A 15,144-nucleotide genomic window follows, 5' to 3' on the forward strand; every position below is an offset into this window, starting at 1 on the left:
AAATCAAGCATTATGCTTTGGTGGTTGATGAGCCCCAAAAATGGACAATTATTTGGGCTCATTCAACCTCCTAATTTGACTTAATCCACCATTCTCATTAGTTTATTGCATGTTTTTGATTATATTTATGTTAATAGAGTGAATTTGGTTAGTCATTATGCCAACAAGTCTAATGGGTGCTTTGTGTAGCCTTTTTGGTCAATTTGGAGACAAAATTGAAGGTCTTAATGAGCACTTGGCAGCCAAATTCGTGGGAAGACAAGGGAGAGGATTTGTAGGAAGGTGTCCCCTTCATTTATGGGCCCTTACCTCGAATTCTCCACCATCAGCTCGGAGTTCAAGGGCCACCGAATCAATCAGCACAAGGGCAGCCAAGCAAGTCAAGTAGGACTGTTGTTAACTCCAAGTTTTGGGCAGCCGAGTCCCTAAAGTTTAGGAGGACTGTTGGGTCCTCAATTTGTATAAATAAGAAGGCTTAGGGCCTCATTTTGGTTAGCCAGTGGATGTTAGCTAGTTAGCCAGTAGATAGTAGCTAGTAGTTAGTCATTTCATAGCCTTGTTGTAGTCGTTTTGTAATTCGATTTGTATGCAATAGATTAGCTTTGCTTTCAGCTCATTCTCAAGCTCTCCTTGTGGACAGTTTTGATGTAACTCTTCATTCTTGATTAATAAAGATGAATTCAGCTTTGCACCAGCTCTAAATCTCTCTTGGGAGGCTGTAGCTCTTGGGGTTGGGCCCATCTCAAGCACCCAGTACCTCCCCTATTTATCTTTATGTGTGTTTGCTGCGTTCTTAAAATAAAATCTGCTCTTTAGATCTTGCTTTGTTATTTTGGTTGTTTTTGTTGGTTAAAGTAGCTTTTTATGTTTGGGAATCGATTGGTAGGAGTTTATCATGCATTTAGATCTTTCGGAATGTTCTTTCTCACGTGATGTACATGGTTCTCTTTCCAAACGAGGCTGTTGTTTATTCATTTCATTGACAGTTAGATTAAGTTAGCTAGGACTTAGTTTGTTTGCAAGAATTCATTGATTCGGTTGAATGTGCATTGTGCAGGGCATCTCTATCACTCACTCACATGGTCAAGCTTCATCAGAGCCATCTGATTCATCCCATATCTAGGCTTCTCGCTTCACACCCATCCTCTTGCCCACGTAACCCTACCTTCTTCTCCATTGTTGTCTCAACTACCTTAAAGCCAAATCAGCCTTCCACATATCATCTCACCACTCCATCCATAAGTTCCTGGGTCACTTCAGACCCCCATCCTACCTCCATAACCATCCATGCATCTTCCATCAATCACCCATCCTCAAAAATCCCATTTCGAAACATCCTGTAGAAGAATTACAGAACATCCTGTAGAAACCCCTGCAGACTTCCTGTAGAAGTCCATAACCTCGGTTGCATAGCATCCAGACTTTGTGAAACTCTCGGAAAGAATGTTAGGGATCCCTTAGACCCTCTCTGTACCATCCCAACCTTTTCCAAGCATTCCTCCTCCTTGATCCATCCCTGCACAGTGAAAAGCCAGTTAAAAGCACATGCATGATAATTCTAATAACTTAATCAAAAATACAAAAAGATGTTTTCTTCAGATAGTGATAACTTAGACACATGCATTTTACCTTCCTAGAAGTAATGGCATCTCTTCTCGTAGTTTGCATTCTCATTTTTGCATCAGTAGGACTAGTTGGTAGAATTAGGGTTTGCTAGGGTTTGTATTTCTTTTTGGCTTTCAGTTTCTTTCCGCAAGTAGATTAGCTTCCTTTGAGTTAGCTTTCGTCCATCAGTTAAAAAGCTTCTTCTAAGAGCTCATAGAAGTTGGCTTGAGCCCCTAGCGGACTTGTCCCAGCTGACCAAGTGACAGCTGCGGCAAGAGCTAGTACTTGTGCATACAGCACCGTCGCTTCCAAGTTTGTTACGAACTACCGGGTTGATAAAATTAAAGAAGGGAGTTCCAGGAGTTGTAGCATTATTGCTACAATACTGGGGCCCACCAGTGGTGCAAACATTTCTCTACAGGGATACGTTGATGCAGATATGGTAGGTGACAGAGATAACAGGAGGAGAACTACAGGATATGTATTTACTATTGGAGGAACAGCTGTCAATTGAGTTTCAAAAATCCAAAGTGTTGTTGCACTTTCAAAAACAGAAGCAGAGTATGTTGCTGCTACAGAGGCTAGTAAAGAAATGATTTGGTTACAAAGGTTTATGGGTGAATTGGGTAAGGAGCATGATAAGGGCACGTTATACAGTGATAGCCAAAGTGCCGTTCATCTTGCAAAGAACTCAGCATTTCATTCCAGGACTAAACACATGCAACTCAAGTACCATTTCATACGATCAGTGTTGGAAGATGGAGAGTTGAAGCTGGAAAAGATACACACTAGCCAGAATCCTGTAGATATGCTAACAAAAGTTGTAACCAGGGAGAAACTGGGAATATGCTCAGTTTCAATTGGTCTTCAAGGATGATGATGAAGATGAGAAACAGCCAGGTCCAAAGAGGAGTCATTGTCCAGCAAATGAAGCAGCGGTGGAGTTTCTACAATCATTCTCCAAGTGGGAGATTGTTGTGTGTGGAGCATGATTGTTCAGAGGTCTTTGTTTCAGCCGGATGTATACCCCAGGAAGTTTGTACACCCCTCCACGCAGGGGGGACTTGTCCCCCCCGCGGGGGTCCGGGGGGGCCGATCCCCCCCGGCTGGGGGGTCCGGGGGCCAGCGGTCCCCCGGCGGGGGTTCAGGGGAAGCGCCCTCAAAGCTAAAAACAAATGTAAAATTGCCTTGTAAAAGTATAGTAATTTCTAGTCAATCTGGGCCGTTCACTAGGCAGATGATCTGACGGTAGAACTTATGTTTAGTTTAGGGTTTTTTGCCCTAGAAGGCAACCCCTCTCTTTGTATGAGGGTATTGTATTTGAGGCTAAGATACAGATGTGTATTCTGTGAGCGAGAAACTGAGAGGTGAGACTGTGAGAGAAAACAGAGGATATTACAACGGATTTGATGTAGGTTGTGTCTCTTCATTTTGTTGGATAATAGAAAGGAAGGACTGGCTGTTCGGGGTGGACGTAGCCCAAACTGGGTGAACCACGTATATCTGTGTCTCTCTTTTTTTATGTGTTTTCTGTGTTTATGTTTCTGCAATATTTTATGTGTTCCATTGCTCCGTAATATATAATTTCTAACAGTTAAGCTAGTGATAGCATTGCTCTGTTCTCTCTCATACTTGTGATGGTCTCAAAAAGGAAGTTTTCCCAAATAGGATGAGAAGCTTTGTGATCTAGAAGCTTCCAAAGCGGCGAGCTGGAGGTGGTTTCACATAGATGAGGTCGAATCCTCCTAATTTGACCTCTTGGTCTCATCCCTATGAGCTACCTCCTTGAGATGTGGGCCTAATCCTATCTTTGGAGAAGTCCTAACTCCCTCTCCTAGCCTATAAATTCCTCCTCTCCCATTCCCAAATGGTTGATCTATGTCCATTTGCACCCCTATGCTGAGCTTGTGCTTAGAGGCTATTCATTAGACTTGGAGAAGGAGTGTTTGGAGAGTTTCTTGGCTTGGACTTGGATTACCACTCAAGGAGAGCCTTTCAACATCAAGGCTATGGTTGTAAGATTCCCTTTATTCTTTAAATAATATACAACTGTTGGTTCATCTTCCCAAAATATATATGTTCATGTATGTATTAGCTTGGCATTCCTTGATCAACTAAGTAGGTTATTATTGGATTTGCTATTGGTTTTGGCATGCTTTGTTGTCTCTTGATCACTTGTGCAGGTACATAAGCACTAAAAGAAGCAGGAACAAGTCCGTGACACAAGCGGTTCGAGGATCTCAATAAAGGAAATCAGAATAACATCAGAGCGAGGTAGGTCATCTCTCTCGTTCTACTTTTCAATTATAATCTAGGAAGATGTCTAGTTGATTGTCACTTCAGTTGCTAGACCCACTCATTGGGCTAGAGGGATCGTCTCTATCTGCAGAGAGGATTAACCTTGTCAACAAAATGGTGACTCCACTAGGGAGCCTATGACCCTTTCCTTCCCTTTCTTCACCTTGTCTTTTGACGAGTTTGATCAACCATTCATTTTTGGACTTCATTGCTTGTCTAGAGTCAGTGTCACTTTCTGGTAGATGTCTGAAGGTTGTTAATTTGAATTGTTCTTGAAGATTTTGAGTTTCTTTTTTGTTTTCCTCGACCATCGTGGGTTTGACCCTGATAGTCGTAATGATATCGCGGGTTTTCTAGTTACAGTAGCGATGATCGCTACTTTCCTTCTGACAGGTGCGATGATTGTAGAAAATTAAGAAATTTAGGGTTTTCTTTCTTATTTTTAGTTCTATTTGCCTTCTCCCTATGATTTACCAGTGTGTTCTTCATTGATTCTATCACTGTCTGATTGCAATGGTATTTTAACTTGGTTTGAGTGTGCTTGAATTTTGATTAGCCTTTTGGGGTTCTAGGTCTTCTAGGTCAACCTTTGTCCGCTCGTTGGTCTTCCCATAAGAAATCATAGATGAATTATCTGTGTTAAAGAGTCTTTGTGTGTTCAAACATACTTTGCAGATAACTTTTTGGTTCTTGTGCCTTAAGATTTTTTCATTAGTGTATATTGTGAAAGTCACTTAAGCTTCATTTGACAAATGATAGATTACAATTTGATTGTCTCATTGGAATCAAAAGGAGGTGTTTTGTTTTGAAGTTTTTGTGTTTCGAAAAGTGAAAGTGTTATTTTTTTCATAGTTTTTGAAGCATTTTGAGTTTTATTCAAGTCATTGATGTGAAAGAGATTTTCATATTTGTTGGATTTCTTGTATTCTCCTTTACTTTGCATTAGATTACATTAATTGCATTTTGAAAAAGAGAAAAAATCATCATTATATCGTAAGGAAATTTTTCTTTAAGATTTGTTTTGGCATTGCATTTTCTTATCATATGAAAGATTATATTTCATATTTTGCATTTAGCGTTTGGAGATTGTTATGGATGCATTTTTGCATTTGGTTTGGTGCACGATTTGAGTGATCTTATTCCATACATAGATAGCTTTCATCGAATTGAAGGATTTCATTTCATCATCTAGTTTGCATTTTAGGAACAGGTAACATCGTTAAGGCCTTGAAATCGAAACATAATTACAACATCAACTTTAAAATCTATCAATTAACCTAAGGAGCATTTGAAACATTAACATTTATATCTAGTGGTCTAGGTTAAAGACATTTTTCAGCGTCCTAAAAACTTAGCAGTTGTCGTTCGCTTCGACATTAGACAACGCTAGCATGGACTTGTGCTCTCCATACTGTCACGTATATAAAGGGAGACCCCCATAGGTTGCAAACTTTTATCCATAGGAAGTCGAGTCTGCCGCCCTGTAAACATGATACACCGAACACAACATTCGGGGAGATTGCCTACATGTACGTCAAGTCCTTGGTAAATTGATTTTCTGAGGTGTATATTGCAGTTCACAGTTACTTGGTACTCCTTTGACCTAGAATCACTTGTGTAGTCATTTGATCTTTTCAAACTCTTTAAATTTCAAAAGATCATCGAGAAACTTGTCCTTTCAAGCTCCAAAACTATTGAAAGTGACTAGACTCACCTTTTCGTCCTTTTCTCGACTTAAAAGATGAAAAGGCAATGTTTTTGTTTCTAAAAAATAACTACCCACGATAAACATGTTGAACCCAAGCAATTGCTTCTTAGACCAATATTGAGTAATTCCCTATTAATTTCAAGATTGTTAAAGCCCTAAACGAATTTTCCTTTCTTTTTTGCTGTTGAGAGGAAGTCATCATGGTTGAACCATTGAGTCCATCTCATAGTTCCCCTTCGTTGTCTAATACTGAAGGGTCCTCCCAAGGAGTTCATCTGGAACTTCCTTAGTCGCTTGAGGATCAAGGTTTTGAACTTGGAATTGTTTCGAGTATTTAACCTTTGTCTTCTTGTCTGCCTCCTTCAGATTCCTGGTCACCTCAAGAATCTAATCCGAATTCCTCTGATAATCCTATTCAGACCCCTAAGAGTTCGCAAAGTCCTGAAAGTCTGCCGAGGCTTGTTGTCTATTAGCCAAATCCATTGTTTGATCTTGTTGTGATATCTCCTCAATGTCTTTACAGTCTGTACGATCGGCCTGGTATTCCTTTGGAGTTATCACCTTGCACGTCTCGGGTTCCTCATCACCAATTGTTTCCATTTATGGATTCAAAAGGTGAAATTCCATTCTCCTCTTCGGGTCATTCAGAAGTTTCCACTACCCATATTCCTCACGTGGATGATGAGAAGGGATATAAATTCCCTTCAGAAGGCTTTCCTTATACAGGAAGAGTCCCGTCTCTCTCTTATCTTGAAACTAGTGGACGCATGTTACCACATGGTTATACCACTTTAGCTTAGTTAGTCTCGGGTACTCCTAGTGCCTCGTCATTGTATCAAAACCCCATCTAGTCTTCCAATGCTATGCCTACATTAGGTCTGTTCATTTCAAACACGACCTCTCGAACCACTGTACAAACTGCAGTCACTTCAGTTCTAGTTCAACCTACCATTCTGTCTCAACCTATTTTATCATTTCAACCAACTCTTCTGGTTCAACCGACTGTCTCAGGTCAGGTCTCAGTAAGTTCCTCTATCCCTCCATCGAGTGGATAGACTATGCCACCACCTGGGGGGAAAGAACTGAATATTCCTCTTATGTCAGGCGAAACCAATATTAGTGGATTACAAAATCACATTGTTGGAATGAATCAACCTTTTTATGGCACTATTCCTAACCTTGCTGGTCCATCCGGGTCAGGTAACGTCCAATATCAGCAGTTGTATATGGCTCAGATCCCATTTCAACAGGCTTATGTCCCATATGGTTCACAAGCCTTGGTTAACCTGCCTTACATTCCTCAATATGAACCTTCTATTCAGCCTCATCAATCCGCTATTCCTCGTGGATATAGCCAGATCCAATTCGGGAACTATCAATACCCTCAGGGTATAACCCTAGGAACTGTCCAGTTACCCTTGCAGCAACAAGGATAACCTTTGCAGCAGCAAGGTAAACCTTTGCAATAGTAAGGGAAATCTTTGCAATAGTAAGGGAAAGCATTGTAGCAGCAAGGAAAACTGTTACAACAACAAGGGAAACCTTTTCCACAGTCGCAACAACCTTTGTAGTTGCAAACTCAGTTTGTTCAGTAGTCCTCCCAACCTTTGTCCTCGCAAGGCCAACCTTTGCAGCAACAAGGTCAGCCTTGGTAACAACAAGCTTTATATGCGTATCAGCAAGGTCAACCTTTGCAAGGTCAAGGTCAAACCCTGCAGCAGTAGGGTCAATCTCCTTACGTCCAGGGTCAACAGGTTCAACAGCCTTATAACCCGTACACTGCATACAATTCTTATCAGTGGCCTATGGTAGGGAAGTATCAAGCCTTCCCTGGACCGAATCCACCTTACGAGCAAGGTAACCCTCAGTGGGGACAAAACCATGTTCCATATAGACAAAATACTCCACTGTGGGGGGAAAATACTTACCAACAAAGATGGACTCCACAGTTTGGGTCTCCTCAAAGGTCCTATATGTCGTTTAACACAAAATTTCCTTTCTTGGCTACATTGGAGTTTCCAATGTCTCGAGCCTCATGAATGATCACATTCTTCATTCACCTTATTGGCCTCTAGTTCTGATGAAAATTTCAAGCGATTGCCCCAAATTTGAGGGAAAAGCGAACGAGGATCCACAATCCCACATGGTGACATATCATCTCTGGTGCTCCTCCAATTTGTATGTCGATGATTCTATCTGTCTTCAACTCTTTCAAATAACTCTCGCAAGTGTTGTCGCTGAGTGGTACATCGAATTTCCTCGAGGTACCTACGATAATTTCAACTCTCTCGCTATGGATTTCCTCACTCATTTCCAACTATCAATTCGGTATGAAACTGGCACTCATTTGCTTACGTCCCTTAAGAAAGACACCGCGACCCACATTTCCGATCATATCCATGAATGGAGATGTCAGCGTCACCTCATCAAGTTTGAGATTGCTGATGAGTTGTTGACATAATTGTTCACAAAATCATTCGTCAGAAAAATTGCTAAGGACATAGCCATGGGTGGATGTATTACTGAAGAGCAAGCTATCACCCATGCCTAGTATTTAGACTTGGTCTATTCACAATTTGGCACATTGTATGAGATGTTACCTGATGCTCCAAGACCATCATCAGATATGACAGCATCGAAGTCCCCAGATACACCACCTGTTGATGGTGTGATTTGTTCTGTGTCTCAGACTCCCGTGAAAGCTTCTTCGAAGCAGAAGTCTATCTCGAACACTAGTTCCAATAATCCCTCCAAAAATTCATCCAGTCTGGTAAAACCTATGAGGTACATGTTGTTCAGTCTATCGCAGCAGATAAGACCTCTAAAGGTAAAAAGAAGGGCAAAGGTAAGGCCAAATCTGATGCCCCAAAATAGGACCCTCCTAAATCTTTTGTTGATGATGATTCTAGAAGAAAGCTGAAATATCCTTGCCTCATCTGTGAGGAGGATCATTACACTAAGGATTGTCCCTGATGATCTGAAGTTAGTTGCTTGCTGAAAGGGACTTTGGCTGTCTTAAAAGAACCCTTTCCATCACAACAGATCCAGTTGGTAGACCAACCTCAGTCTTTTGCTTCCTCAGGTTCCCAAGTGTTCATGATGCAAGGTTCATCACCTATCTCGATTGCTACTCGAACTAAGGACTATCAAGCCACGTCTAAGCAGATGATGGAGAAAGAAGCCACTGATACTCCTTCTACTTCTACTCCGTCCAGTTCTGGTCCGCTCCATATCGAGCACCCTAACAGTGAGTCTGTCATTCGACCACCTCCCAAAGGTGTTCTTCAGAAGTCATCTTTTAATCTGAATGCTAGAGTTGTACAACATTACAATATTGTTGAGGATTTAGCTCAAGCACCTTCAACGATGTCTGCCTTGGAGGTTCTCCAATCCTGTCCAACGTAGCGGAAGTCACTGTTGTCTGCTATAGGTGCTATCGATCCTTCTGATTCAAGTCTTATTACTTTCGATCTAGAGAATCATGTGCCTTGTCTTCCTCATCAGATTGCATTTATGATACAGGTCCTTATCAAAGGAAAGATGATTCATCGAACGATTATTGATGAAGGTGCCTCTACCTGCATCATGTCAGTTTCGTGTTGGAAAGCCATTGGCTCTCCCTCTCTTAACCAGTCTCCTAATACCTTGGAAGCCTTTGATGGCAGAGGTTCACGTCCATACGGTATTCTCGTGAACTTTCCAATTACATTAGAAGGAAAGAATGTTGAATTAGAAGTTGAAGTTATAGATTTCAATCTCAACTACAATCTTCTTCTCGGGCAAAGCTGGACTCACGCCATGTTTTGTGTAGTGTCTTCTTTGTTCTGCGTACTTCATTTTCCTCATGAGGGGAAAATTGTCACGGTTGATCAACTGTCCTTCTTTTCTTCTAGTTCATTGAACAACAACGTTCCTTACATGGGAAATACTGAGATTCCTTATGAGAGTGTGGGGGGTGTCTCTTCAAAGACTCTGCTTTAATGGGTACCTTTCCTCTCCCACCTCCAAATGTTCATTCGATCAATATGATCTCGGACTCTACAGATCCTTGGATTATCCCTACCAATGATCAAATTGACTCATTTGGAGATGTTATGCCTTTAAGTCCATTGGAGATAAATTATCAAGAAATTGTCTTAGCTTCGATGGCCACTTCAGAAAGTCATACTGTCTTCAATATGAACTTGGACACTTATGTGCCATCTCCCTGGTTGGGTTCTTGGGATTTTTCAAATCCTTTGAACGAGACATTCCCCACCAACGAGAGTATCATGGAGGTTGTTTCTTTGGATGAAATTCCATGGAATGATATACATCATCGTTCTTCTTTTCTTACTAGCCTCGATGAGAATCCTTCCTGTCTTGAAGCGTTTGTTTCTCATTATCCTACACTTCCACTTCAGACACTTGTCTTGGTGCATGAAGTCTTGTCAAAGGATAATATGGGGAACATCACTGCAACCCTACCTCTTGACATTTTAGTTTACCCTGAAATTTTCCCTGAAATTTTCAAAATATTTCAATTGGGGGCACTTTTTCCTCATCATGAGATCAAGTTTTTAATGCCTTCTTTCATGGGATTGTTTCACCAAGTCTCTACCATTTTACCATTATCGCAATGGGGTTTTCATCTTATGACTCGCAATCCTCACTCGCCCAGGGGGCATGGGGTAATATCCTTTTATGAGTCCTACTCTATTATTTGGTCGAGTCAATTCTTACATGTCATGTCAACGGTGAAACTCCATTTCTATTCTCTATTGAGCAATTATCTCAAAAAGTATTACGCGTGAAATTCGTGTAGTAACTTTTGTACATTTGTGTGTTAATTCATTAGTGTGTGTTTTTTTTTATTTTTTGTGTGTTTGTTTTCTTTGAAGACATATGTTTTTCTGCTTACCCTGTGTTCCACTCTGTTTGCAGATGTCATTAGGTCATTACATTGGTTTTGATGACGGTGCTTGTCATAGCACATAAATCATCTCTTCCGCAGCATGGGTACTCTATGACCCTAATGGCGAGCTGATTAACTTACAAGGTATCTGCGTTGGTCAAACAACCAATAGTATTATTGAATATAGTGCAGTTATTGAACTCTTGTCAGAAGCAGTTGCTCTTAGCATTAGGGATTTAGTTGTCAAGTTGGATTCACAGCTCATTTTGTTACAATTAAACAATCATTACTTAGTGAGGAATCCAAAAATATTGTGTATGTGTCTACGTGTTAGATTGCTAGAAAGAAATTTTGATTACATTACATATCAACATATTCCACGTAATTTAAATACATTAACCGATGCATTAGAAAATTTTGTTCTTGATAGACATTTGCATCATTTATAAAACTAAATCATGTTATGAACACATAAGTAGAAATAAAACATGCATATATATATATATATATATATATATATATATATATATATATCGCGTCTGTTAGAGTGTTTACATAAAAATGTCAAAAAATAAAGTGTTCTGAGACACTTGGCTTTCAAAGCCTACAAAATGTGTAAAAGATCTAGATAAACTATCAAACTGCACGGTGCTCATGATAGCACGAGACTGCCCTGATCACTCGGCCTAGCAGCCAACACAGTCTCACAGAGACTCCCACAGTGTGTCTCTTCCAATACAGTGGAACATCATTGATAGTGGCACAATCTGGAACCCCTCGATTTATTGCCTCCAGATTGCGCTCCATCTTAGCCAATGGGTCAACCCCTTCCTTGTAGTCCGCACCCACTATAGGATGAGCAACTCGTCGTGCTATTGGATACATGCCTAGTGGTCTCTTTGGTCCCACATCTACACATTTATCATAAGTTGAGTCTCTATTTACATTTTTACAAAAAAAAAATTCATAAAACTTGAAAAAAATCCAAAAAATAAGTTTTTACCTGCATCGGTCCACTGTTCGCTTGGTGGCAGAGGTAGATTTGGATCCCACCTGAAATTTGTGCCAACATAAGTGTAGTCATCTACCATGAGTAGTTGACGTCCAATCCAAGCGAAGAACTGTGGTGGGTAGTGCATATGTTGACCTGTGCCTCATCGAGGCATGAGCTGGCTCCATCTCACGAGTCTCGGATCTCGGGGGGGAAAGATCTGGTACCTCTGCCCATTGATACCAGAATAGGGGCACTCGCTCCAAAAAGAAGGTCACTAGTATAGAACTGAACCTGAATTGCTTTAGGTGTCCATGCTTCCCCTTGGTTAGTTGACGTTTCATGTTTGCCAAAAGGCCTCCACACCAGTTGAAGACGGTGGGGGTCAAGCATGCGATAGCATATTGGAACTGGGATTTTGAAGCCTCATGCAAGGCTTGCGTGTCAGACACACATGCCATAGTGAACAAAATCGTTCTCAGGACGAGGTTGTTGGTGATTGTCGCAATCTTCACCTTACCTCCATTGGTAATTTCGGCACTAGGACAATACCTCTAGACTAGACCCATGGTACTCTCACCTCCTTGGCGAGATCCAAAGAGTTGGACTGCTTCCCCTCATTGGGACAATCTCGTGATGAAGTAGATATCCATCTCCTCTAGTTCTAGTTCCTGGCCTTTTATGATGAAGATCTCTCAATCTACATCCCAAAGACTGATCAGATAGGGCAGCAATTCCATCTGAGCCCTTAACCCTGTGGTCCTGAAGAATTTTAGCAACCTGCAATCCCTCAGAGCGTTTATGCATACAGGATCTTGAGCTGCTTGATGATCTTCGGCCTCATGGCCTCTTTCTTTCCACTCCAAGACCATATTCTCCTGCAAAACAACATTTAAACACTTATTAATGCCTTTTATATCGATCAAAATCATCATTTTTTGCTTAAAAGACCACCCTTGGTGCCATCGCACTTGTTTTTATAAACAATGCGATGGCATCGCGTGAGCCTTTAGGCTCGAGCGCGACCATCACGGGTCCGATGACCATACCTGCGATGGTTGTCGGTGCCCTAAATTTTTTAAATCCTCCTTTCTAGCATAAAAATCACCATTTAAAATGCATAAAAAAGTAATAAAATGCAAGAGCAGGGATGAGGCTCTTACCTGTCACAAACGGTTCATGAAACGGTACCTTGGATCTCCCACAGCAGCCACTAGAAAATCAAGAGAATTAGGGCACAAAAAGCACTTTCAGAGCTCAGTTTGGTAAAATGGTAAAAAATAAAATTAATTTTACCTATTTATAAGTTTTGAAAGTCATTTTGTCAAAAATTTTCGTAATATTTTAATATTTTCTCTCGATATTGGTGATGTATGTGTTTCTTGTGCAGTTATAGGTGCCTTCAATGTGAACAGTGATCATTATTAACCGATTATGGGAGTTTTATTTTATATCTTTTTTGAACTCATTAAAAAAATGAAAAAGGAACCCCCCTGGAGTCATCTTTCATCTCTTTTCTGACTCTCGAAAACTGAAAAGATTGTCGAGTACTTGTCGTTTCGAACTCGTTAAAGTAAATGAATCGACATCACCTTAGTATATGTTTACCCCTTTTCCGGGCTGACATTGACTATTTACAAAAAAGGTACACCTTGGTCGACATGGTCAATAGGTTCCCTCGGATATTGTTTTCTACCTTTTCGGGTTTGAGGGACAACTTATGAAAAGGGACATGATGGAGTTTTCTTTTCCATTTATTTTTCAAACTCTCTAAATATGAAAAAGATACCGAGCTATTCGTACGTCAAGCTATTTAAAACTTTATGACGAAAGACTCATCACCATGATGAGACTGAGCTTCTCCTTCCTAGGGCTCGTAAAACTTACTAGGATGGATTCATTCGAAGAATGAACTTACATGACAAGCATATGCTATCCCGTTCAAGATTCTGATAAAAATGATTGGGTTACTTGCTAGAAATAGCAGGGAAAAATGAAGATGAGACATCCTTTGTATATGCATCATGTCACTCTTGAACGTGACACTCTTCTACTCTCGTTTCGGGTTTGGGATATCCTCATTCAGTCACTTGTCCTCCCGAGTTTGGGTGATCCATTTTGCCTCTCATTTGACTATTCCACACTGTCATCATGACCTTTAGTCCTATGTTGAGTCATATGCTGCCACACTCCGGAGTCGTGTCGCCAATATGTTCAAGAGAAGTCCAATCTGCAATTATTTACCTATACATTGTTTGAGTCATTGCTACAGTCCTGAATATTATTCCACTTTATTCCTTGTTTTGTGTTGATGATGGGGGATTCATCATTGCCCTCCTTCGACGGGTCACTTCCTATCAACTTCAGCTCATTATCCAAGAAGATGACTTAGGAACTCCCTTTTAGTACCTTAAAGCTGGCATGTCGTAATGGCCAATTTGTTGGCATTATGTTTCAGGAATGACTATATATGTTACAGATGTTGTACTTGATGGCAACTCCCATGACAAGGCTCTCCTTTTATTGAAAAATAAGAAGGACGCAGGAAATCAATTCAGAAGGTGCGTACCCGCAGGTACACCTTGCAGGGACCGTGTCCAGAGACGCAGGCCAGCCATTCAGGAGGTGCGTCCACCCAGTGCACACATTTCAAGGCAGAGAAAAGCTCACGTGGGGGTTTCTTGTGTTTTACTCTTGGTATCTAGCCGACGGTATTGTGTTATTATGGTGTCGGCTCGTGGTATTGTTCCATGTTTTAAGGAGGAGCTTGCCTAAATAAAGCAAAGGAGATCATTTGGATTTTGCATGTCTTTGGTTGAATATCTTATGAGGTGAGATCTGGTCTAGATCTAAAAGGCGAATCTACTGAAGGACCGAGATCTCTTTGGCGCAAGATCAGATCTGTAGATCTGACTGTTTGGGTTACACTTAAAGTCTTGAAATCATTCATACCCGAAAGGACGCAAGTACAGTGAAAGGAAAGTGCGCCGGGACGCAGTGCAGTAGGAGGATACCTGCGTGGGGACGCAGGGTAGACGAAGTTCAGGTGCGTCCGGGACGCAGTTCAGTATCTGGAGATCTGCGTGGGGACGCAGGGCGACCAAGGTTCAGGGGCGTCCCTGAAGCAACAGGACGCGGCGCGATAGTGTCTTCGGGTGCGTCCTTGCAGCAACAGGACGCGGCGCGATAGTGTTTTTTTGGTGCGTCCCTGCAGCAACAGGACGCAGTGCAGTTGAAGGAACAGTGCATGGGCACGTAGCGCAGTAGAAGGATCACTGCGTGTGGACGCAGGGGAGCAGAAGGTTAGCTGCGTCTGGTCGCAGGCCACAGAAGGGAAAACTGCGTCTCTGTCTTAAGATGTTCTATTGATTGAATTTCTCTGTTGATAAGGTGTTCTGGGTTAGTTCTGTTATTACTGATCTGATAACTGTAGTGGACTGTAACTGTTATGTACTTGATGATCATTTGATGCTTTATGAAAAGAAGTAGGGGGTTGTAGCTCCCTTCCAGGAGAAGACTGGAAAACGAGAGGGAGTTGTAGCTCTCTGCAGGTTGCAGCCTGCGTACTAGTAAAGGACTGCACCAGTACAAAATCATTGTAAAAGGAGTATCTAATTTGAAAGAAGATAGAGACATATTGCAGCAGGT

This window comes from Pinus tabuliformis, chromosome 9 (assembly GCF_031772625.1).
Source record: "Pinus tabuliformis cultivar Carrire ecotype Pingquan chromosome 9, CPIR1, whole genome shotgun sequence".
Classification (NCBI taxonomy): domain Eukaryota; kingdom Viridiplantae; phylum Streptophyta; class Pinopsida; order Pinales; family Pinaceae; genus Pinus; species Pinus tabuliformis.